Source organism: Hyaena hyaena, unplaced genomic scaffold (assembly GCF_003009895.1).
Source record: "Hyaena hyaena isolate Hyena2069 unplaced genomic scaffold, ASM300989v1 scaffold_750, whole genome shotgun sequence".
Classification (NCBI taxonomy): domain Eukaryota; kingdom Metazoa; phylum Chordata; class Mammalia; order Carnivora; family Hyaenidae; genus Hyaena; species Hyaena hyaena.
In genome coordinates this window covers 83,122-106,016 of record NW_024081385.1, presented here as the reverse complement: position 1 = coordinate 106,016, position 22,895 = coordinate 83,122, and the positions used below count along the sequence as shown (strand labels likewise).

Below are 22,895 nucleotides of genomic sequence, written 5' to 3'. Positions count from 1 at the left end.
GGATATTGAACTAGTCCTGCATCCCAGGTGTAAATGCCACTTGGTCATAGTTAGTGTATTGTTGGATCCTGTTGACTCGAATCTTGTTGAGGATTTTTTCATCCATGTATATCAGTGAAATTGTTCTCTCGTTCTCCTTTTCAGTGGGTTCTTTGTCTGGTTTTGGAATCAAGGTAAAGCTGGCTTAAGAGAATGAGTTTGGAAGTTTTCAAAGGTCTATATTTTTTGGAACAGCTTCAAAAGAGTAGGTGTTAGCTCTTCTTTAAATGTTTGGTAGAATTTCCCTGGAAAGCCATCCAGCCCTGGACTCTTGTTTTTTGGGAGATTTTTTATTATTAACTTGATTTCTTTACTGGTTATGGGTCTGTTCACATTTTCTATTTCTTCCTATTTCAGTTTTGGTAGTTTATGTTTCTAAGAATTTGTCCATTTCTTTCAGATTGCCCATTTTACTGGTGTATAATTGCTCATAGTATTCTCTTATTATTGTTTGTATTTCAGCTGTGTTGGTTGTGATCTCTCCTCTTTCATTCCTGATATTATTTATTTGGGTCCTTTTTCTTTTTGATCAGACTGGCTAGGGGTTTATCAATTTCATTAATTCTTTCAAAAAATAAGCTCTGGTTTTGTTGATCTGTTCTATTGTTTGCTTGTTTGGTTGGTTTGGTTTCAATAGCATTGATTTCTGCTCTCATCTTTATTATTTCCTGTCTTCTGTTGGTTTTGGGTTTTATTTGCTGTTCTTTTTAGAGTGAGTACTGAAAAATATGAATTTATTGCCATTATGTTGCTAGTAGAGTTGGAGTTTCTAGTGGTGTTCTCTGGTCCTTTCTAGACTTTGTTGCTTTTGGTCTTTTTTTTTTTTTTTTCTGTCTTTTCTCCCCTTAGAGAGTCCTCCATAAAATTTCTTGCAGGGCTGGTTGATTGGTCACAAACTCCTTTAATTTTTGTTTGTCTGGGAAACTTTTTCTCTCTCCTAATTTGAATGACAGCCTTGCTGAATAAAGAATCCTTGGCTGCATATTTTTCTGATTGAGCACATTAAATATATCCTGCCACTCCATTCTAGCCTGCAAAATTTCTGTGGATAGGTTTACTGTGAACCCAGTCTGTCTTCCCTTGTAGGTTAAGGACTTTATCCCCTCTTGTTGCTTTCATAATTCTTTGCTTGCCTGCACATTTTGTGAATTTGAGTATAATATGCCTTTTTAAGGATTGGTTTTTGTAAATCTACTGGGAGTTCTATGTGCTTCCTGAATTTTGATGTCTGTGTCTTTCCCAGGTTAGTAATGCTTTTTGCTATGAATTGTTCACATAAACTTTCTACCCCTTTTTCTTTCTCTTCATCTTTTGGGACCCCTATGATTCTGACATTATTCCTTTTTAATGAGTCACTTAATTCTTATACCGTGCTCTTTTGCTATAGTCTCCCTCTTTCTGCTACATTATTCTCCTTAAGTTTGTCTTCTGTGTCACTGATTCACTGCTGTGCTTCATCCACCCTTGCCACCATGGCATCCATTCAAGATTGCAGTTCAGTTATAGCATTTTTTATTTCATCCTGACTAGCTTTTACTTTATCTCCTCAGAAAGGAATTCTAATCTATTTTCAACCCCAGCTAGTATTCTTCTTATTGTGATTCTAAATTCTGTTTCAGATATCTTCTTGCATCTGTGTCGATTAAGTCCCTGGCTGTTATTTCTTCCTGTTCTTTCTTTTGGGGTGAATTCCTTCATTTCATCATTTTGAGGAGGAAAAGAAATTAATAAAGTAAAAAAAAATTAAAATTTAAAAAATTTAAAACAACAGCAAAAATCAAATAAAGGATGCTAGACACTAGGTGTGTTTTGGTCTGGTTGTTGAACAAAGCTTGATAGATTAGAGAAAAAGGGGAAAGACAAGAAAAGAAAAAAGATAGAAAAAAAGGAAAACATTTGAAAATTTGAAAAACTGAATACAGTAGAATAGAATAGTATAAAATGATGAAAGTAAAATAGAATTTAAAAATTTACAAAAAAGTAAAAAAATATAGTAGAAAAAATTAAAGAAAAATCTTTTTTGATAAAATTGAAAAATAAAAATAAAATTTTTCCTCTTTCTGAATACAAGAATCAGAAAAAAGAGAAAAAAATGAATAGATGTACCTGCGAACAAAAAGAAATATGATTGAAATTACATCCAGTTTCCCCTAAAAGTCAAACTATGAAACACTTTATAGTTCATAAACTAAGCAGGCTGAGAGACTTGTAGTGTTCTTTAAGAGCATAGTTGGCCCAGTTGGGCAGGGCTTAGTGTAACAGTTCTGTTCTCCACTAGATGGCTCTGCTTAGCTTACTGGGGTGGATTGTTGTGGCATGTATAGCCATGTATGTGCATGTGCGGTGAGGATGGGGGTGTGAAAATGGAGTCACCCAGCTACCCAGTCCCTAGTATTAGAACTCCATGCTCTCCCCCATTGACAATCAAGCACTCCTCCTTTGTCTCCAGCTTCCATCTACTCCCTACTTCTACACTGTCTGTGATCATGCCGTAAAGCTGCCAGGCAGCACCTGCCTCCTGAGCTTATCTCAGATGGGGCTGTTTCCCAACCTATCACTTCTGACTGTGGCTTTGACCTGTTCTGACCCTCTGGGGGAGGGTCTCGCTGAGCATGGCCAGTGCCTGCCCGCTCTCATCAACATTCGCAAGACTGTGCTACTGCTGATGCCCAGTGACTGCGGCTGGGTGCCAGCCCACCCAGAAAAAGTTTGTGAAATCATGTAGCAGCAGTGTTTAAGATACGGTAAATCACAACACACATCTGGGACCAGGCTTCACCCTTAATGTCCTTATTCTAACACCAGCAAATATGGTTGTTCTCCATGTCTGCTTGGACCTTTGCCTGTGGGGAGGCCTTATAGCCTCTACCAAATGTCCTCCCAGCAGGGGAATCATCTCTTCCTGTGTGGCCCAAGGATGCCTGTGACCTTGCTATCTGCTCCTGGGGATTGCTGTTCCCACCAGAGCACCACCAGGTGTTGAGCTGTGGAGTGTTAGACTCTGTGCTCCCCCTGTTTATAGAGTCTTAATGGAATTTAAACCCTCCCCTTTCTCCCTTTTTTGGTCAGTCCCTTGCAGCTGTTTCCACTCGTCCTTTTTCTCTCCAGCTACTTTCAGAGGGTGATGCCTTTCCCATACTCTCACCCGCCTCCACCACTACCCCCATATTTGTCCTCTCTCTGAAAGCAAAACAGATCCCTGCTCTCCTGGCTTCTCTCTCCCCCATTTCACTTCTCTGTGTCATGTACTTGCTGAGGTCTGTGGTTCAGGTTGTACAGATTATTGTGTTAATCCTCAAATCAGTTTCCTAGGTATGCAACAGGGTTTAGTGTTGATCTGGCTGCATTTAAGGGATGAGAGATACAAAAAACCCTTCCATGCTGTTCCGCCTAATTGGCCCCTTTGATTTCATTCTTTGTTATAGCTGAGTAATATTCCTCTCTCTCTCTCTCTCTCTCTCTCTCTCTCTTTCTCTCTGTGTGTGTGTGTGTGTGTGTGTTGTATATAATTTTGTATTTTCCTTATCTGTTCAGTAATCGATGGACACTTGGGCTACTTCCATAATTTGGCTATTGTAAATAATGCCTCAATAAACATAGGGTTGCATATGTCTTTTTGAATTAGTAATGTGTTTTTTGGGTATCTACCCAGTAGCACAATTATTGGAGCATATGATAGTTCTACTTTTAATTTTTTGAGGAATGCCTATACTGTTTTTCCACAGTGGCTGCCCAAGTTTTCCTTCCCACCAACAGTGTACAAGGTTTCCTTTTTGTCCATATCCTACCCAACACTGTTATTTCTTGTTTTTTATTTTAACCATTCTGACAGCTATGAGGCAACATCTCACTGTGGTGTTGATTTGCATTTCCCTGATGAGTAATGTTGAGCATCTTTTCATGTATCTATTGGCCATCTATATGGCTTATTTGAAGAAGTGTCTATTCATGTCTTCTGTCCATTTTTAATAGGATTATTATTATTATTATTATTATTATTATTATTATTGGTTTTGAGTTGTGTATGGTGTTTATATATTTTGGATACTAACCCCTTATTGGATATGTCATTTGCAAATATCTTCTCCTATTCAGTAGGTTGTCTTTTAGTTTTGTTGATTGTTTCTTTTGCTGCACAGAAGCTTTTTATTTTGATGTAGTCCAAGTAGTTTATTTTTGTTTCTGTTTCCCTTGCCTACAGGAAGCTTATATAGAAAAATGTTACTATGGCCAATGTCAGAGAAATTATTGCCTGTAGTCTCTTCTAGGATTTGTATGATTTCAGGGTGTTGAAGCCCCCTGCCCCTACTGTTATTGGTTTAGGTTCTTAATGTATTTTTAGTTTATTTTTATGTATGATATAAGGAGGTGATCCAGTTTCATTATTTTGCATGTAACTCTCCAGTTTTCCCAACACTATTTGTTTTTCTGTTGTTGTTGTTTTTTAATGTTTTATTTATTTCAGAGAGAGAGAGAGAGAGAGAGAGAGAGAGAGACAGAGAGTGTGAGCAGGGGAGGGTCAGAGAGAGAGGGAGACAAAGAATCTGAAACAGGCTCCAGGCTCTGAGCTAGCTGTCAGTACAGAGCCCAACGTGGGGCTTGAACCCACGAACCATGAGATCATGACCTGAGCCAAAGTCATACGCTTAACTAACTGAGCCACCCAGGCACCCCCCAACATTATTTGTTGAAGGGACTTTTTCCCATTGCATATCATTGACTCCTTTGTTGAAGATTACTTGACCATATAATTGTGAGTTTATTACTGGGCTCTCTATTCTGTTCTGTTGATCGTATGTCTGTTTTTGTGCCAGTAAAATACTATTTTGATTACTACACCTCTGTATATCTTGAAATCTGGGATTGTAATACCTCCAGTTTTATTTTTCTTTTTTCAGAATTGCTTTGGCTCTTCAGGATTTTGTGGTTCTGTACAAATTTTAGGATTGTTTCTTCTAGTTCTGTGAAAAATGCTGTTGATATTTTTGATAAGGATTGAATTAAATCTGTAGATTGCTTTGTGTAGTATGGACATTTTTATGATAGTTGTTCTTTCAGTCCATGAGCATGGATTTCTTTGTGTCATCAATTTCTTTCATCAATGTCTTAGAGTTTTCAGAGTACAGATCTTTCACTTCTATCATTTCTAGCAGCTTTTTGATGGAGACTTTAGGGTTTTTAATATATAGAATCATGTCACCTACAAACAGTGAAAGTTTTACTTCCTCATTACCAATTTGGATGCCTTTTATTTCTTTTTGTTTTCTGATTGCTATGACTAGGACTTCCACTACTATGTTAAATAAAAGTGGTGAGTGGACATCCTTGTCTTGTCCTTGATCCTTGGGGAAAATCTTTCAGTTTTTCACCCTTAGTTATGGTGTTAGGTGTGGGTTTTTCATATATGGCTTTGTTATGTTGAAGTATGTTCTCTCTAAACCTACTTTATAGAAATTTTTTTATCAGCTGTATGTATGCCGTGCTTTGTCAAGTGTTTTTCCTGTATCTGTTACAGTGATCATGTAGTTTTTATCATTCCTGTGTTTGATGTGATGTATCATATTGATTGACTTGTGAATATAGAACCAACTTAATATCCCAAGACTAAATCTTATTGTTAGTGGTGAATGGTTTGTACTAATATTTTGTTGAGGATTTTTGCATCTATGTTCATCAGAGATACTGGCTCATGGTTCTCTTTCTTTTTGTAGTGTCTTTATTTGGTTTTGATACCAAGGTAATGCTGGCCTCATAGAATGAATTTGGAGGCTTTCCTTCCTGTTTGGAATAGTTTGAGAAGAATAGGTAATAATTCTTCTTTAAATGTTTGGGAGATTTCACCTGTGAAGCCATCTTGTCCTGGAATTTTATTGGAGTTTGTTGATTACTGATTCAATTTTATTGCTGGTAATTGGTCATTCAAATTTTCCTTTCCTTTCCTTTCTTTTCCTTTCCTTTCCTTTCCTGATTCAGTTTTGGGACGTTATGTTTCTAGGAATTTATCCATTTCTTCTAGATTGTCCAATTTGTTGGCATATATTTTCATAATATTCTCTTAAAATTGTATTTGTGATGTAGGTAGTTATTTCTCCTATTTCATTTCTGATTTTGTTTATTTGAGTCCTCTTATATCTCTTATTTTAAAAAAATGAGTCTGGCTAAAGTTTTATTATTTTTGTTATCTTTTTAAAGAAACAACTCCTGGTTTCATTGATTTTGTTCTGTTGCTTTTTAGGTTCTATTTCTTTTATATCTGCTCTAATCTTTATTATTTCCTTCCTTCTACTCTTTTTGGGTTTTGTTTGTTCTTCTTTTGTTAGCTCTGTTAGGTGTAAGGTTAAGTTGTTTATTTGAGATTTTTTGCCTCTTGAGGTAGGTCTGCATTTCCTTCTTTCTCTTTTAAAATCTTAGTTATATATTTTAAGACAGAGAGAGCAAGAGGAAGAGGAAGAGACAGAGAGAGAGCACGAATGGAGGAGTGGCAGAGGGAGAGAGGGAGAGACTGCCAAGCAGGCTCCATGCTGTCATCTCAGAGCCCCACGTGGGGCTCCATCTCATGAACCACTAGATCATGACTTGAACCAAAATCAAGAGTTGTATGCTTAACCAACAGAGACACCCAGGCGCCCTGGTAGGCCTGTATTTCTATATACTTCATTTATAGAACAATTTTTGCTTCCTTCCAAAGATTTAGGACTCTTCTGTTTTTATTTTCATTTGTATACATGTACTTTTTGATTTCCTCTTTGATTTCTTTGTTGACCCATTCATTGCTTAGTAGCACGTTATTTATTTAACTACCATGTATTTTTGTTTTTTCTTGTGGTTGATTTCTAGTTTAATAGCATTATGGTCAGAAAAGATGCATGGGATGACTTTAGTCTTTTTGAATTTGTTGAATCTTGTTTTGTGGCCCAATATGTGATCTGTTCTGGAGGGGTGTTCCATATGCACTTGAGAAGAATGTACATTCTGCTGTTGTAGGATGGTATGTTCTGAATATACTATTAGATACATATGGTCCAATGTGTCTTTCAAAACCACTGTTTTCTTGATTTTCTGTTTGGATGATCTCTCCATAGATGTAAGTGGGGTGATAAATCTCCTCTACTGTTATTGTATTACTATCAATTATATCCTTTATGTTTATTATTAGCCACTTTATGTATTTGGGTGCTTTCATGTTGGGTCAACAAATATTTACAATTGTTATATCTTCTTGTTGGAGTGTTTCTTTTATGATTATATTGTGTCCTTCTCTGTTTCTTATTACAATCTTTGGTTTAATGTTTATTTTGTCCAATATAACTATTGCTACCTCTGCTTTCTTTTCACTTTCATTTGCATGATAGAATGCTTTTCCATTTCCTCAATTTCAATCTACGTGTGTCTTTAGGTCTAAAATGACTCTCTTGTAGGCAGCATTTACTCTGTCCTCCAAGCCATTGATCCATTCTCTGCTTCCTCTAGTCTACTATTTATTCCCTCTAGTGTATTTCTAATTTCAGTTATTGAGTTTTTCATCTGTTTCTTTTTCGTGTTTTCTATCTCTTTGTTGAGGGTTTCACTGAGGTCCTCCTCTCTTTTCTCAATTCCTGTGAATATTGTTATGACCACTACTTTAAATTCTCTATCAGGCATATTATTTATCTCTGTATCATTTAGTTCTCTTGCTGTGATTTTGTCCTCTTCTTTCATCTGGGACATATTGTCCTGTCTCTTCATTTTATCTAAATTTCTGTGTCTGTTTCTATGTATTAGGGAAGTCAGCTATGTCTCCTACTCTTGAAAATAGTGGCCTCATGAAAAAGAGGCCCTATAGTGTCCTGCAGTGCAGTGTCCCCTGCTCACCAGAATTTTTGCTTCAGGATGACTCTTATTGGTGTTGTGTGCATCCTACTATTATAGCTGAACTGTGTTTGCTTTGAGTCCAGCCATCTACAATGGCTTTCTTTGCCTGTTTTGGGAAGGATTTGGTACCTGTGTTGTTAATGGGCCAGTTTAAGGCTACTTTGGACTTAAGTTGAGTCAGACTAGATGTTTGCCAAAGATGCAGAGATGGCAGGAGAATGTGAGGCTAGATATGTAGTGCCAGCAAGGTCTGTGCAAGGAGAAGGGGACCTGTAGGTATAGGACCAAGGCAGTTTGGTTGGAGCCAGAGGATCTGCAGAAGCACATGGGGTGATGTGTGGTATTAGCAAGGTTTGTGCACGTCTGTTGTGGGAAGGGACTTGCAGTGGAAGCCTTGCTTGAGAAGACATGTCCACAAGAGAATGTGAGGGTGGGGTTTGCTGTTACCAAGTTAGGTAGGGAGTATTAGTGTTGGTGGTATCCACAGATATTTATGCATTTATGTTGGGGAGTGGGTGAGGCAAATGGTGCCCACCTTTCTTCCTGAAGAAGTCTTTCAATGATCCCTGCCCATCCAGCACACACGCTGAGATTAGTAAACAAATTTCCCTGCCATACATCCTAGGTATTTTTCAAACTGCTGCTTCTATGCTGTATTTCAGGGGTGCTGTTTGTTGTGCTCTTTAAGGGGGTGGGGGACTCAGTTTTCTCTCACCCTCCCAGCTGTCCCACCCACTGGCTGACTTTCAAAGTACCAGGTTTTGAGCTCTGGTGATTGTAAGAACTTGTTAAATTCTGCCCATCCCTCTATTTTTCAAAGCCAAATATTATGGGGACTCCTCTTCCTTTTGTGTGCTCCCTGGTATGAGAATCTGTTTTTCTTTTTCCTCTCCAGGTCCACATGTTCCCTCTCTACCAGGGACAGTTCTCCAGTCCCTTTATCTCTTAGCTGTGTCTCTGCCCTTTCTACCCTCTTTGATGTGGCGTCTTCTCTATATTAAGATGTGGAGAGTTTGTTCTGCCTGTCTTCAGACCATTTTCTGGGTTATTTATCCTGATAGGGCTCACTTTGTTGTATCAGTGAGACAAGGTAAGCTTAAAGTCCTCTTACTCTACCATCTTCCCAAAAAATCCTGTATAACTCTTTAAATTTTGGTTTATAACATTTTTTTTAAATTTTTATTTATTTTGGAGAGAGAGAGCACAAGCTGGGTAGGGGCAGAGAGACAGGGAGACACAGAATCCAAAACAGGCTCTGAGCTCTCAGCACAAAGCCTGATGCAGGGCTCAAACTCACAAACCGTGAGATCATGATGTGAGCTGAAGTTGAACACTTAACCAACTGAACTGTCCAGATGCCCCTAAATTTTGCTTTCAATATAGTTTTCTATCCTCTAGTTTACCTATAGTTTCTCTTTCTTTGTCATTGGATTTCTTTGTCTTTATCAGAGAAGGAAAATTTCATAGGTAGAACTCTAAATTATTAGCTGTGATATTTAAAGCTTAAAACTACAAGGATTAAAAGACTGGAGCTATGACAGGTATAAGCATTTTGTAGAAAATTATATATGTATACCTACTCATATGCTTACACACATATACATGTAATTTTTACTATACAAAAATTAAAAACAGTGTGCAAAACTATTTCATAATTGATGTTTGCGTCGTGACCCCAAATGCAGCATGAAACCTTGGAGATTTCAAAGAACTTTTTTTTGACACTCATGGTAGAGTCAGAAAAGAATTCTGAAGCCATTAATTTTAACTATGTTCATGCAGCTATGCTATATATTAATCTTCTCTATCATTTTTCTTATCAAACTTATATTATCACAGACTACAGGATAGATTTTTAAAAATCTTTCTTTTACTCTATATACCAGGCAGGTGGCTGACTCTTGATCTCAAAATATGTGTCATTTTCTATGATGAGTAACTATTGAGATTTTTTTTTCTTTCTGAGATGTAATTGGAGATTTAGCACCTTCTTGCACAAAAGAATTTTTCAATATAGCATTTACTTTTATCTTCTATGGAAAGCTAGCTTGAAATCTGAGGGAAATAACAGCTTTCCTTCTATTGAATTATATTTTTGATTAATACTATAAAGTTCAAATTTTTTTGTCTTAGTTCTTCATAGTCTTGTTAATAACTTGCCTTAAACTCCCTCTTTGCAAATTCTTTGTTCTTTTTTATTTTTTTATTTATTTTTGAGAGTCAGAGAGAGAAAGCGTGAGCAGGGGAGGATCAGAGAGAGAGGGAGACCCAGAATCCGAAACAGGCTCCAGCAGGGCTAGCAGAGCCCGACGCCGGGCTCGAACCCACGAACTGTGAGATCACGACCTGAGCCAAAGTTGGACGCTTAACCGACTAAGCCACCCAGGCGCCACTGCAAATTCTTTATTCTAACAGGAATCCTACAGATGTAGATTGTATGAATCATGTCTTCAGTAGACTTTGTATGGAAATATTTGTTAGTAGGAATACATTTGTTTCTCTTGTATTTACCAGATCATTTGAGATTGATGCCTGTGAGAGATTCAGATGCTATGCTTGTGATTCACCTACCATAGTCCACGAAGCTTCTGGGTAAGATTTCTTTCTTTATTTTTAAAAGATTTTTTAATGTTTTCTTTTTTAATTAGAGAAAGAGAGAGAGAGAGAGAGAACGGGAGGGGCAGAGAAAGAACAGGACAGATCTGAGGCAGGCTCTGTGCTACCAGGCTGATAGCAGCGAGCCTGATGTGGGACTTGAACTCATGAACCATGAGATCATGAACTGAGCTGAAGTCAGACGCTCAACCAACTGAGTTACCCAGGTACCTCTGGGTAAGATTTCCTTAAGGGACATTATAGTTATATGGCCTCTGAAGCATTTTCAATATCAACTTATTTTAATATTTTTAAAGATATACTCACTGATGTTTAAAAGAAACAGATGGTTGAATTATTTCTGAGTGGTATTATTTAAAGATTCCTTATTGGACCATACATTGTCTCCAGTAGGATTTGAAAAGCATTTAGTAGGAGCTAATATTTTATTCAGCAGTATTCTAGATAATGCATAACATTATTAAACATTAACTCCACCTTGTAGGATCTTAATGATATCATAATTTCAGAGCACTTCTCAGAGACTACAGCTTCTCTAATATGGGTAGAATTTTTTACGGGAAATCTGAAATGTCTTTAAGATTTTATGTTTCCTATAGTTGCTTCTAGGGACATTATGAATTCATATTACAGGTAGGCTAGGGGCTAGTTCATAGTTTTTTAGATTCTGGGACCTATATAAATACCTCTTTATACGGGATTCTTGAAAAATTCCATATCTGAAATTCCTTCTCTGGAAAGAGAAGAGGTTGGGGAAGTTGATAGTCATTGCCTATAACATTTAAAATTTCTGTCTACAGCCTATGTACTCTTTATCCCTATTTTCTCTCTCTCGTGTCCCTCTCCATATTCTCCCATATTTCCTTTCTACCTTGAACTGGGATACTAGCTGAGTAGATGCCAAAAACTCTCTTATGCCATTTCTGTGAGTAGTTTTCATTACTGCTTTCTTCATTTAGAGAAAATAAAGATAAAACAGTATTTTCAGGCAGTGGACCAAAGCAATCATCTTAGCTGGGGCTCAACTCTACTTAAAGAAATAGACTAACATAATCTTAGAACATTTGTATTAGAAGGACCATTAGAAAGTTTCTCTAACAATTAACATAACTTCACAAATTATGTATGAAAATTCAGGCTGTGTGTAAGACGGCATAATAAATTAGTGTTGGAGATAAAATCTGTACCTAAATCTTCAGAATCCCATTGCAAGTTATGTGAATGTATAAATTCCCTTCCATTCAGAACTGACTTTCTAGAACGTGTCCACATTGAATTTTTGATCCTGGTCAGTGGTTCATATCTTAGTAAGCTAAATTGGATTACTAAATCTCAAAACTGCTTTTAGATTAGCTAATTGTAACTGAGCACCTTGTAGCCCTGTGTATTGCAAACTGGACGACTTTGTGGCACCATAATGATTTCTGCCCATGTTGGTTCCAGCCACGTAGGCAAACATGTAAAAGATGTCTTAAAGAATGAATGGATTATGAGATCAGTTCCTAAAGCATATTATAAAGGATGTAGTGAAGGAAGCGAGGAGAAGCTCATTAATATCTCTAATCAGGAAAGCATGGACATACCTACTTGAATGAAGAGTTAGATTAGATGACTCTAATGTCCTTTCTACTTGAGAATATACTATGAAACCTGACCAATAGCCTCTTGGTTGCATTAATTTTTATTGCTCTATGATACATTACTTAAAAGGTTAGTGGCCTAAAACAGCACAAAATATTATTTCACAGTTTCACAGTTAGGAGTCTAGGTATGAAATAGCTTTGTTTAGGTCTCACTCAGTTAAAATCAAGGTATTAGCTGGGGCTGTAATCTCATCTAAGGTTTGGAATCTCCTTCAAAGCTCATTCAGGTTGCTGGCAGAATTCAGTTCCTTGAAGTTGTGGGACAATGGGCCTCAGCTCCCAGAGACTGGCTCTCTCCACATGCAGTTCACATTATGGCTGTCTGTGTCTTATGGCCAGCTAGAGAACCCTCTCATTTGTCCTGTCTCTGATCTCTAGACTCTCCTAAAAAAAAAAAAAAAGAAGCCTTACCTGATTAGGTCAGGTCCCCCTAGGATGATCTTTTTAATTATCTTAAAGTAACCATTGGGGATTTAATTACATATTCAACACCCCTTCAATTTTTTTCCATTTAATATAGCCTAATTACAGAAGTGATATCCTATCATATTAGTGGTTCCTTTCCCACTCAAAGGGGATACACAGGGTGTTATACCCTAGGGTGTGGGAATCTTGGGTCATTTTAGAATTTTCCCTACCACACTGGGGAACAGTAGAGTCCTATATTTGTGTTAAAGCATTGAAAATAGTAAACATTATATCATGTCCAGAATAACATATTTTTCTGGTTTACTTTGTAAGCTTTTATCCTCCTTGAATAATTTTTAAATGAAATATATATATATATTTTCCTTATATGAGATTAAGATAGTCTCTAATTCAGAAATGGAGGAAAAAGCCCTGTAGCCAAATTAAGTAAAGCTGGGGTCCATCTGCATTGGGCCAGCTTGTCTGGAGTATTTGTTAAGTCTTTGGGAATGGCTTTGTTTTCAACTCCAGTTAAGATACATAATAGATTATCCTCCTAGTTTAAAAAAAAAAATCACATGATTTTTTACTTGTACTAGTAATGAAACATCTACTTTATGTAAAATGTACATGAAAGAAGTAGATTTTACTTTTTCCCTCCTAAGACACCATTCTGTAATTTATTAACATTCATCCTATTTTAGGCCAGTGTCTATATGTGCTGGTACATTTTTCCCTGAGAATATAATGGAGTTCTGCTTTTCTCTCTTGATATGCTCTTGTAATACTATTACTAATATTTTACCATAGAATTGGTATATGATTTTTTCTTTGTAGGCATCTAAAGTTAGGTTCTAGTTTAAGGAATTCGCTACTTACATTTGGTTCCTGGGCTAACTTCTAGTTCTCAACTTTATTGAACACATTGGCTAATAGTAAAAAATGAGTTATTTGTCAGTAAGTATCTGCCTCAAATGCCCATACTTTGTAGCCAAATTATATTTGCCTATAAGTTTGACATGAATTATTTGTATTTATGAAAAGTTCCTAATAAAACTATGAAAGTATAGAAAAAAATCAATGCCAGTTTTTGTTTTGCTGTTTATTTTTATTTGATTGGAATAAACTTTGCAGTGTGTAGTTTCCATGAACCTTGCCTAAAAGTGGTTTATGTTAGTGTATCATCCAAAGGCTTTATTGAGGAGACATGTTTTTAGGATTGATAAGTAGGTCAGCTCATGAGGTGGGTGAAGGAGGATGTGTGGGGTCATTTTCAAAAAGCAGGTAGAATCAGCTCTTTTCTCTCCCCATTTAGCTGACGACAAACAGATTTGTGTGAAGGGAACCAGGGGGTCAGCAGATGCCTCACTGCCTCTCTCTGAATACTCTGGTCATATTAATTCATCATCTGTTTCTCACTCACCCTTTTTCAGCTTGTGCTGTCCACCTGGCTTATGCAGCAAAACTGCAAACTTCACTAAGATGCTAACAGTGTTCTTTCCACTCTCAAAATCGGTAAACTTGTTTCATTTTTGGGATTGGCCCAAGTCCTCCTCACAACCAAACTCAAAGGAACATTCACATTCAGTTTATTCAGGACAGCATATCGACCTTCAATGTACATCTTGCAAAAAATAAACTTTCATGAGGGCCCAAGGAGGTACAGGATTGCTTGAAGGCCGTTTTCTAGTAACGGTTTACCTTTTAGAGCTAACCTTTTTGAGCTCCTTCTTTCTCATGTAGGTACAAGCTTTTAGTTTTCTTTTAATATATATTCTGATGCATAGAAAAGATGCTGAAAAAATACTTCACTCTTAGGAAAAAGACTTAAAATTTCAGTGGTTATAAAAGTGCATTTCTGGATTTTTAGGCTGTATGATATATATTAATTACTTAGAATCTCATTTATTTAATAATGTTTCTTACCACTAAATTTCAATTAAATTTTACTTTACCATTCTCATTCCTATTCTAATATTTATCTTTAAAATAGAAATTGAAGGGGTGCCTGGGTGGCTCAGTCGGTTAAGCATCCAACTTCGGCTCAGGTCAGGATCTCACGGTTCGTCTGTTCGAGCCCCGTGTCAGGCTCTGTGCTGGCAGCTAGCTCAGAGCCTGGAACCTGCTTCAGATTCTTTGTCTCCCTCCCTCTCTGACCCTCCCCTACTCATGCTGTCTCTTTCTCTCTCTCAGAAATAAATAAAAACATTCATTTAAAAAAATAGAAATTGAAGAAGGAAGATTAAGGTTTAATATGTTTTTCCCCTAACATGGAAATACTCTACGTTTTAATATAAAATAAACATTTGGCTACTACCAAATTATTTTCCAGAAAGTTGACAAAAACTTAGACTCTTACCAATAGTCTATTTAAGTATGTCTTTCTACACCTTAATTATCTTTCAAATTTTTGTCAATTTCATATACTACTGGTAATTCAAAGACTCAAAGATGTGATATAACACAGTACATCTTAGAATGTTGAGGTGCAGTTAGAACTTAAGGAACATGTGGAGGTAACAAGAGAGGACATTAGAAACTGGAAGAAACGAGATGGTTCTGGGTGGTGTGGTATGTGTGTGTTTGTGTGTGTGTGTGCATATATGGCCCTGAATCAAGGATTTGGACCTTATCCCAAGGGAATCAGAAAATTATTGAAGGGTTTTACAGAGTGGAGTTGTATGTATGATTAGATATTTTTTAAAGGGTCATTTTGGCAGCTGTGAGCAAGATGCATTGGAGGGTTTCCAGACTGGAAGAACAGAGAGCTCTTAGGAATTATTATATTCCAGAGAGAAAAACTTAACATCAAAAGAAAAGAAAAGAAAAGAAAAGAAAAGAAAAGAAAAAGAAAAAAAACCAATAAAGTTTAAGGATAATCAAAATTATAGCTGAGAAAATATGTGTTTCTAGTTATTTCACTAAATTTATATTATTTTGTTTTTCTTAGCCTCTTTAGTCTTTATGTTACGTGGGGATTAAAGTTATAAATCTCAAACATATTCTTAGAATATGAATCCTTAGACCCCAAGGCAACATTAAATGTGAAAACATTCCTAAGAGATTGATTGAGAGCATTAATGATTTCAATCTTTACAGAATATATTTTTTAAAAAGATTAAAAATGCTAAATAGATTGATTTTTAAAATGGCCTCTGTTTTCTACCCCTCTCTGTGATGTGACTTTTGACATGTGACATGACATCAAAGGACGGAGTCTATTTCCCACCTTGTGAATCTGGCCCAGCCTTGTGGCTTACTTTGCCCAATTTCATGATGTGGTGGTGTGCCAACTTTGAGCCTAGACCTCAAAGTCTTGTGCTCTTACGTTCTGTCTTTTGGGACCCTGCTACCATAGGTTAGTCTGCTGGAGTGTGAGAGACTAGTGTCTTAACTAAGATTAATTTAGAACAGCCTATCCCCTTTGACCTACCAGCAGACACATGGTTGAGCCCCACTGAGCCCAACTCAAATCAACAAAATGACCCAGCCAACCCACAGGCTTCTGAGTACAAATGTTTCTTGTATACTACTATGCCTGTGAAGTGTTGTGGTTGTTATTCCTATTTTGCAGATAAATTGAACATTATGACAATACATAACTGGTATAACTGGGGACGATTTGGGGCAATCCAACAGAAAAAACATGAAGTGGAACCCAAGCATTCTGCCTCCTTCTATCTCAAGATTGTGAGTTTCTAGCTATTGACTGAATCTCTGTGATTGAATATACTGAATATTTATTTTGAAATAAAAATTATAATGATCATTATTTAATAACCTTAAAGACTTTATAAACTAATTTTATACATTTCATTTTTTAAGATAATTTAACCTAGTTAAAAAACCCGGATACATACATTCTAAAATGGAGGCTGCAATCTAAAATTCCTGTAGAGGCCAGGCATGCAGTATAATTGAGTGACTCATGCTTGGTATAAAATACCAGGCAGTAGGGAACAAATGTCAAAGTGAGAGACATATATCCAATCCAAAGGCATTAAATTTAAAATTTTAAGAATATTATGCCAGGAAACACATATATGAGGATCAAGTTAGTCCATATGTTGCCAGTTTACAAACTCTGTTCTAAAATTTTGATTTCTGACCTATGTTTAAAAATTAGCTCACACTTTATCTTTAATAAGTTTGAGGTTGAACTTTGTGACTAGAAGAGCATGAAGGAAGGATGAGATGTTTATGTTGTATGTCCTTTACCTCCTCCATAACCTTTCAATAGTAATCAGTACACATCAGATTGGTCCCAGCACCTTTTTTTCTTTACCCATCCAGATATAATAGGACAGCTAAAACTTTTGGAAAAGTAAGTAAAATATCCCCATTCTGGAGGATCTGTCTGTGACTAGTACCTGGAAAAAATTTATTTTAGCTGTGTGTATTTAAAGGTCACCTCCCCTTTGGTGTGGAGAAGAGGTTCACTGAGTCATCAACATGGCACAAACGCAGTATTTTATCACCAGCTGTCACAACCCACCCTAACATGGATCTTATAAGCAGATTCCAAGTACTAGTTCTGTATATTGTTCACACACACAAAGTTTGGCTGCAGGGTATATTTCTCCCTGAATATTAGAAGAGATAAAAACAAACTTCTATTAAAATGTCCTTGTCCACTTTTTTCTTTACTTTACTTTGGGGAGGGGCATAGAGAGAGAGGAAGAAAGAGGCAATCCCAAGCAGGCTCCAAAGGAGCCTGACATACAGCTTGAACCCATAAACCACGGGATTATGACTTGAAGCTAAATCAAGAGTTGGATGTTTAACTGGCTGAGCCACCCAGATGCCCCAAAATTCCTTGTCCTCTTGAGCATGGTTCAGAGATACAGGCAAATTGAATAATCAGCTAATTTAAAGTTAATTCATTAATAATATATTTCAGAGACTCTATCATCATTTGATTTTCTCTATTACTCTCTTTACCTTCTGCATATATACGTACATGTGTATTCACACATACAATAACTGACAGTAAGAGGTTACAAAAAGATATAAATAAAAAATGCATTCCCAAGGAACACTTTCAGTGATATGAAGTAGAAAGATGGAGAAAGAAATACTGGAAGAAGAAAATTGTCTTGCAATTATAGTAGTAGTAGTAATTAGAGTAATCTAAAGAGAGGAATATTTGTAGTCATAACACCTACTGATTTAAGTAAAAATAGAGCTTGAAGGGTGCTTGTTTCCAAATGCTCCCATGGCTTCTCATAATTTTCTGAGAAAGAATGTTATTAACACAGCATGTAATAGCCACTCAGTAAATACTTGTTAAGTGACTGACGCGGTTGACAATCTGTCACAGAATTCGGATATGATTTCTCTAACTTTTATCCACCCCAACGTCCTTACTTTTTATGTCAGCAATAAATGCATAGAATAAAATGTTCTTTGCAACTAATGTAACATATTTAGATATTTCTCTTTGGAAAACACTTCTTGAATTTCCTGGCTGACTACAAAGCAATTTATCCATTTATTTATTTATTCATTCTAATTATATTCATTGAGTGTTTTAGGTATTGTCTGGGCAGTGGGGTATAATAATGATGAAGAGAGTTACGTTTCTATTATAATGGAACTTATGTTCAAGTTGGAAAAATAGATTTAAAAATCATTAATAATATAAAATAATTAAACAGGATATTTGTAAATAGTGATAAATGCTATAAAAGAAATAAACAAGATATTATGAAGAAAAATAAAGGAATAGGAGTTGGGATGAGTTGGCTAGTATATGGTGAAATGAGACCTCTCTGAACAGAGTAATATATTTGCAGTCATCTAATGCTTAAGAATAAGCTATCCAGAGATCAGTTTTCCATAATGGCAGACTAGTTTGTTTCTTATCAATGCTCCCACTGGGAATAACTATAAAGCTGGAATAAATAAAACAATATATTTGATGGCATCAGAGGGATATCAAGATAGTGAAGATGTGTTAGGAAATACATAGAAATGAATCCAAGATTTGGCATCAGTTTTCCCCTTGTGATATTTGCTGATTCAAAAGTGGCAGCTGAGAAACTGAAGTTAAAACCTTGGCTTAGAGGACAAACTGAGCAGAAATTTTAGCAGTCTCTGGATGCTGCCAGAGCTTGGAGCTCTCTAAGGAGGAGAGGCCCTGGTAAACACCTGAAGTTGTTATTTGGAACCACAAAGGTCTAATCACTAGGAGAATGGGTATATGAGTAATAAACTACCCCTTAGAATAATGGAAGCCCAGTTTTATATTAGCTCAATGCCTGATTAGATTATGGTAATCTCTGCCTAGCCTAGTTGCCTGCCAAGAGCCATCGTAAATCCTCTCTGGTGGAAGATAACATCATTTAGAGCTTTCACAGTATTTGGCACTCAATCTAAAGTAACTGAATGTATAAAAATATCATAACTGAATGAAAGCCAAGAGGAAAAAAACCCTGAGCAACAGAATATACAGAAGATCCAGATACTGGAATTATAAAATGATCAAATTTGGAATTTAAAGTAATATGATTAAAATGCTTCATAAGTTAACCATGAAGATACTTTGATAGAGAAGTGGAAAAATATAAAAAGATAAAATTTCTAAAACTGAAAATACAACTGAAATTAATAATTCAATAAATAGTTTATCATCAGATTAATCACAGCTGAAGAGAGAATTGGTGAACTGGAATATAGGTTAGGAAAAAATATCTAGAATGAAACACAAAGAGGTAAAAGAAGGGAAAACACAAAAAGAACATACATGTTATATGGTTATAGTTTCAGAATGAGCTTCTAGAGACAGGGAATGACATTTGAAGACATAATGGCTAAGAAAAATTTAAACCACATTTAGGGAGTCTCTACTATTTCCAAGCAGGATAAATACAAAGAAAATCATACATAGAGACAGCATAATTAAACTGCTGAAAACTGAAGACAAAGAATTAATATATAAGCAGTGAGAAGAAAAAGGCATTATCTTCAAAAGAGCAATAATTAGACTGACAATGAAATGGTCTCTTCAAAGCGCCAAAGGAAAATAACTTCTGATCCATAATTCTATACTCAGTGAAAATATCTTTCAAAAATTAAGGCAAAATTAAGACATCTTCAAACAAAAAGTTAAAAAATATATCACCACTAGAATCACATTAAAGATACACTTAAGGGTGTTCTTTAAGCAAAAGAAATGATCACAGGTGGAATTATGGGGCTGCAGAAAAAAATGAAGAACACTGAATGGGGAAAGTACATGAGTATATGAGTATTGACAGGACAAAATAGTATTGTTTTAGAAAGCACAAAAACAATAATCTATTTCTTTTGCAGTTTAATTATTGTGTATGTTTATACTGTACTGTGTGTGTACCAAAACTCTGGCCTAGTTACTATGGGTGCATAAAAAACTACCCCAAAACTTTATGGCTTAAAATTATTATAATGTATATTTTGCTGACATTTGGGCAGGGTTGGCAGAGTGGCTTATTTCTGCTTCAGTTTGCATCAGCTAGAGTGGCTCAAAGGCTAGGAACTGTAATCATCCGGAGGCGTGCTTTCATGTCTGGCAGTTGATGCTGGCTCTTGGCTGAGACCTTTGCTTGGGCTGTTGACTAGAATTTTTTATTCTATATGGGAACTGGGTCCTGAGGAGAGCTGCTTAACACACACACACACACACACACACACACGCACACACAAACGGAGAGAGAGAGAGAGAGAGAGAGAGAGAGAGAGATCAGTCTGATGGAAGACTATTCCAAGCATAGGAAACAGCAAGTACAAGTGTTCTGAGGTGGGAATTATTCAGTGTGTTCAAGAGACAGTCGTTCTGTGCTCACTTCGGCAGCACATATACTAAAATTGGAACAATACAGAGAAGATTAGCATGGCCCCTGCACATGGATGACACGCAAATTCATGAAGTGTTACATATTTTTGAATGGGCCAATCAGGTAATTAGAGAAGAAATTTAAAAATATATGGAAACAAATGAAAATGAAAACACAACTATCCAAACTCTATGGGATGTGGCAAGGCAGTCCTAAGAGGAAAGTACATTGCTCTCCAGGCCTATTTCAAGAAATTAGAAAAAGTACAAGTACAAAATCTACCAGGGTACCTAAAGGAACTAGAAGGAGAGCAACAAGAGCACACCAAACCCAGTAGGAGAAGAGAAATAATAAAAAATTAGAGCAAAAATAAACAATATAGAATCCAAAAAAACAGTTGAGCAGATTCATGAAATCAAGAGTTGGTTTTTTGAAAACATAAACAAAATTGACAAACCTCTAGCCAGGCTTCTTAAAAAGAAAAGAGAGAACACCCTAATAGACAAAATGATGAATGAAAATGGACTTATTACAACCAATCCCTCAGAAATACAAGCAATTATCAGGGAATACTATGAAAAATTATATGCCAACAAAACGGACAACTTAGAAGAAATAGACAAATTCCTAAACACACACTCACTACCAAAATTCACACGGGAAAAGATAGGAAATTTGAGCAGACCCATAACTAGTGAAGAAATTGAATCAGTTATCAAAAATCTCCCAAAAAATAAGAGCCTTGGGCCAGAATTCTTCCCTGGGGAATTCTACCAAACATTTAAAACAGAAATAATACCCATTCTTCTCAAGCTATTCCAGAAAATAGAAATTGAAGGAAAACTTCCAGACTCATACTACAAAGCCAGCATCACTTTCATTCCCAAGCCAGACAAGACTCAGCAAAAAAAGAAAACTATAGGCCAATATCCTTGATGAATACGGATGCAAAAATCCCCACAAGATACTTGCAAATCTAATCCAACAGCACATATAAAGAATTATCCACCATAATCAAGTGGGATTCATTCCTGGCTTAGAGGGCTGGTTCCATATTCTCAAATCTATCAATGTGACACATCACATTAACAAAAGAGAAGATAAAAACCATATGACCCTGACGATCATATTTTCTGTCAAATGCAGAAAAAGCATTTGACAAAATACAGTATCCCTTCTTAATAAAGACCCTCGAGAAAGTTTGGATGGAAGGAACTTACTTAAACATCCTAAAAGCCATCTATGAGAAGCCCTCAGCTAACATCATCCTCAATGGGGAAAAACTGAGAGCTTTACCCCTGAAATCAGGAACACGACAGGAATGTTCACTCTCACCACTGTTGTTTAACATAGTGCTGGAAGTCCTAGCATCTGCAGTCAGACAACAAAAGGAAATAAAAGGCATCAGAATTGGCAAAGAGGAAGTCAGACTTTCACTTTTCACAGACAACATGATACTCTACATAGAAAACCCAACAGAATCCACCAAAAACCTACTAGAACTGATCCATGAATTCAGTAAAGTTGCAGGGTGCAAAATGAAGGTACAGAAATCGGTTGCATTTTTATACACCAACAATGAAGCAACAGAAAGAGAAATCAAGAAACTGATCCAATTCACAATTGCACAAAAAAACCATAAAATACCTAGGAATAAACCAAACCAAAGATATAGGAGATCTGTATGATGAAAACTGTAGAAAACTTATGAATGAAATTGAAGAAGACACAAAGAATTGGAAAAAATGTTCCAATGTCATGGGTCAGAAGAAGAAATATTACTACCCAAAGTAATCTACACATTCAATGCAATCCCAATCAAAATTGCATGAGCAATTCTTCTCAAAACTAAAACAAACTATCCTAAAATTTGTGTGGAACCACAAAAGAGCCCAAATAGCCAAAATAATATTGAAGAAGGAAACCAAAATGGGAGGAATCACAATCCCAGGCTTTAGCCTCTACTACAAAGCTGTAGTCATCAAGACAGTAAGGTATTGGCACAAAAACAAACACATAGATCAATGGAATAGAATAAAGAACTCAGAATTGGACCCACAAATGTATGGCCAACTAATCTTTGATGAAACAGGAAAGAGTATCCAATGGAAAAAAGACAGCCTCTTTAACAGATGGTGCTGGAAGAACTGGACAGCAACATACATAAGAATGAAACTAGATCATTTTCTCACACCATACACAAAAATAAACTCAAAATGGATAAAGGACCTGAATGTGAGACAGGAAACCATCAAAACCCTAGAGGAGAAAGCAGGGAACAACCTCCTTGACCTCAACTGCAGCAGTTTCTTACTTGACACATCCCCAAAGGCAAGGGAATCAAGAGCAAAAATGAACTACTGGGACCTCATCAAGATAAAAAGCTTCTGCACGACAAAGGAAAAAATCCATAAAACTAATAGGCATCTGACAGAATGGGAAAAGATAGTTGCAAATGACATATCAGATAAAGGGCTAGTATCCAAAATTTATAAGGCACTCACCAAGGTCCACACCCGAAAAA

The 22,895-nt window shown here is 36.3% G+C and overlaps 1 non-coding gene across 1 annotated transcript; it reads left to right on the top strand.

Annotated features, from left to right (window-relative positions):
• Nucleotides 1–20,372: 20,372 nt before the first annotated feature.
• Nucleotides 20,373–20,479, top strand: LOC120221116. The gene has a single exon (XR_005525736.1). It is a non-coding gene; the product is annotated as a U6 spliceosomal RNA (small nuclear RNA).
• The last annotated feature ends 2,416 nt before the right edge of the window (nucleotides 20,480–22,895 follow it).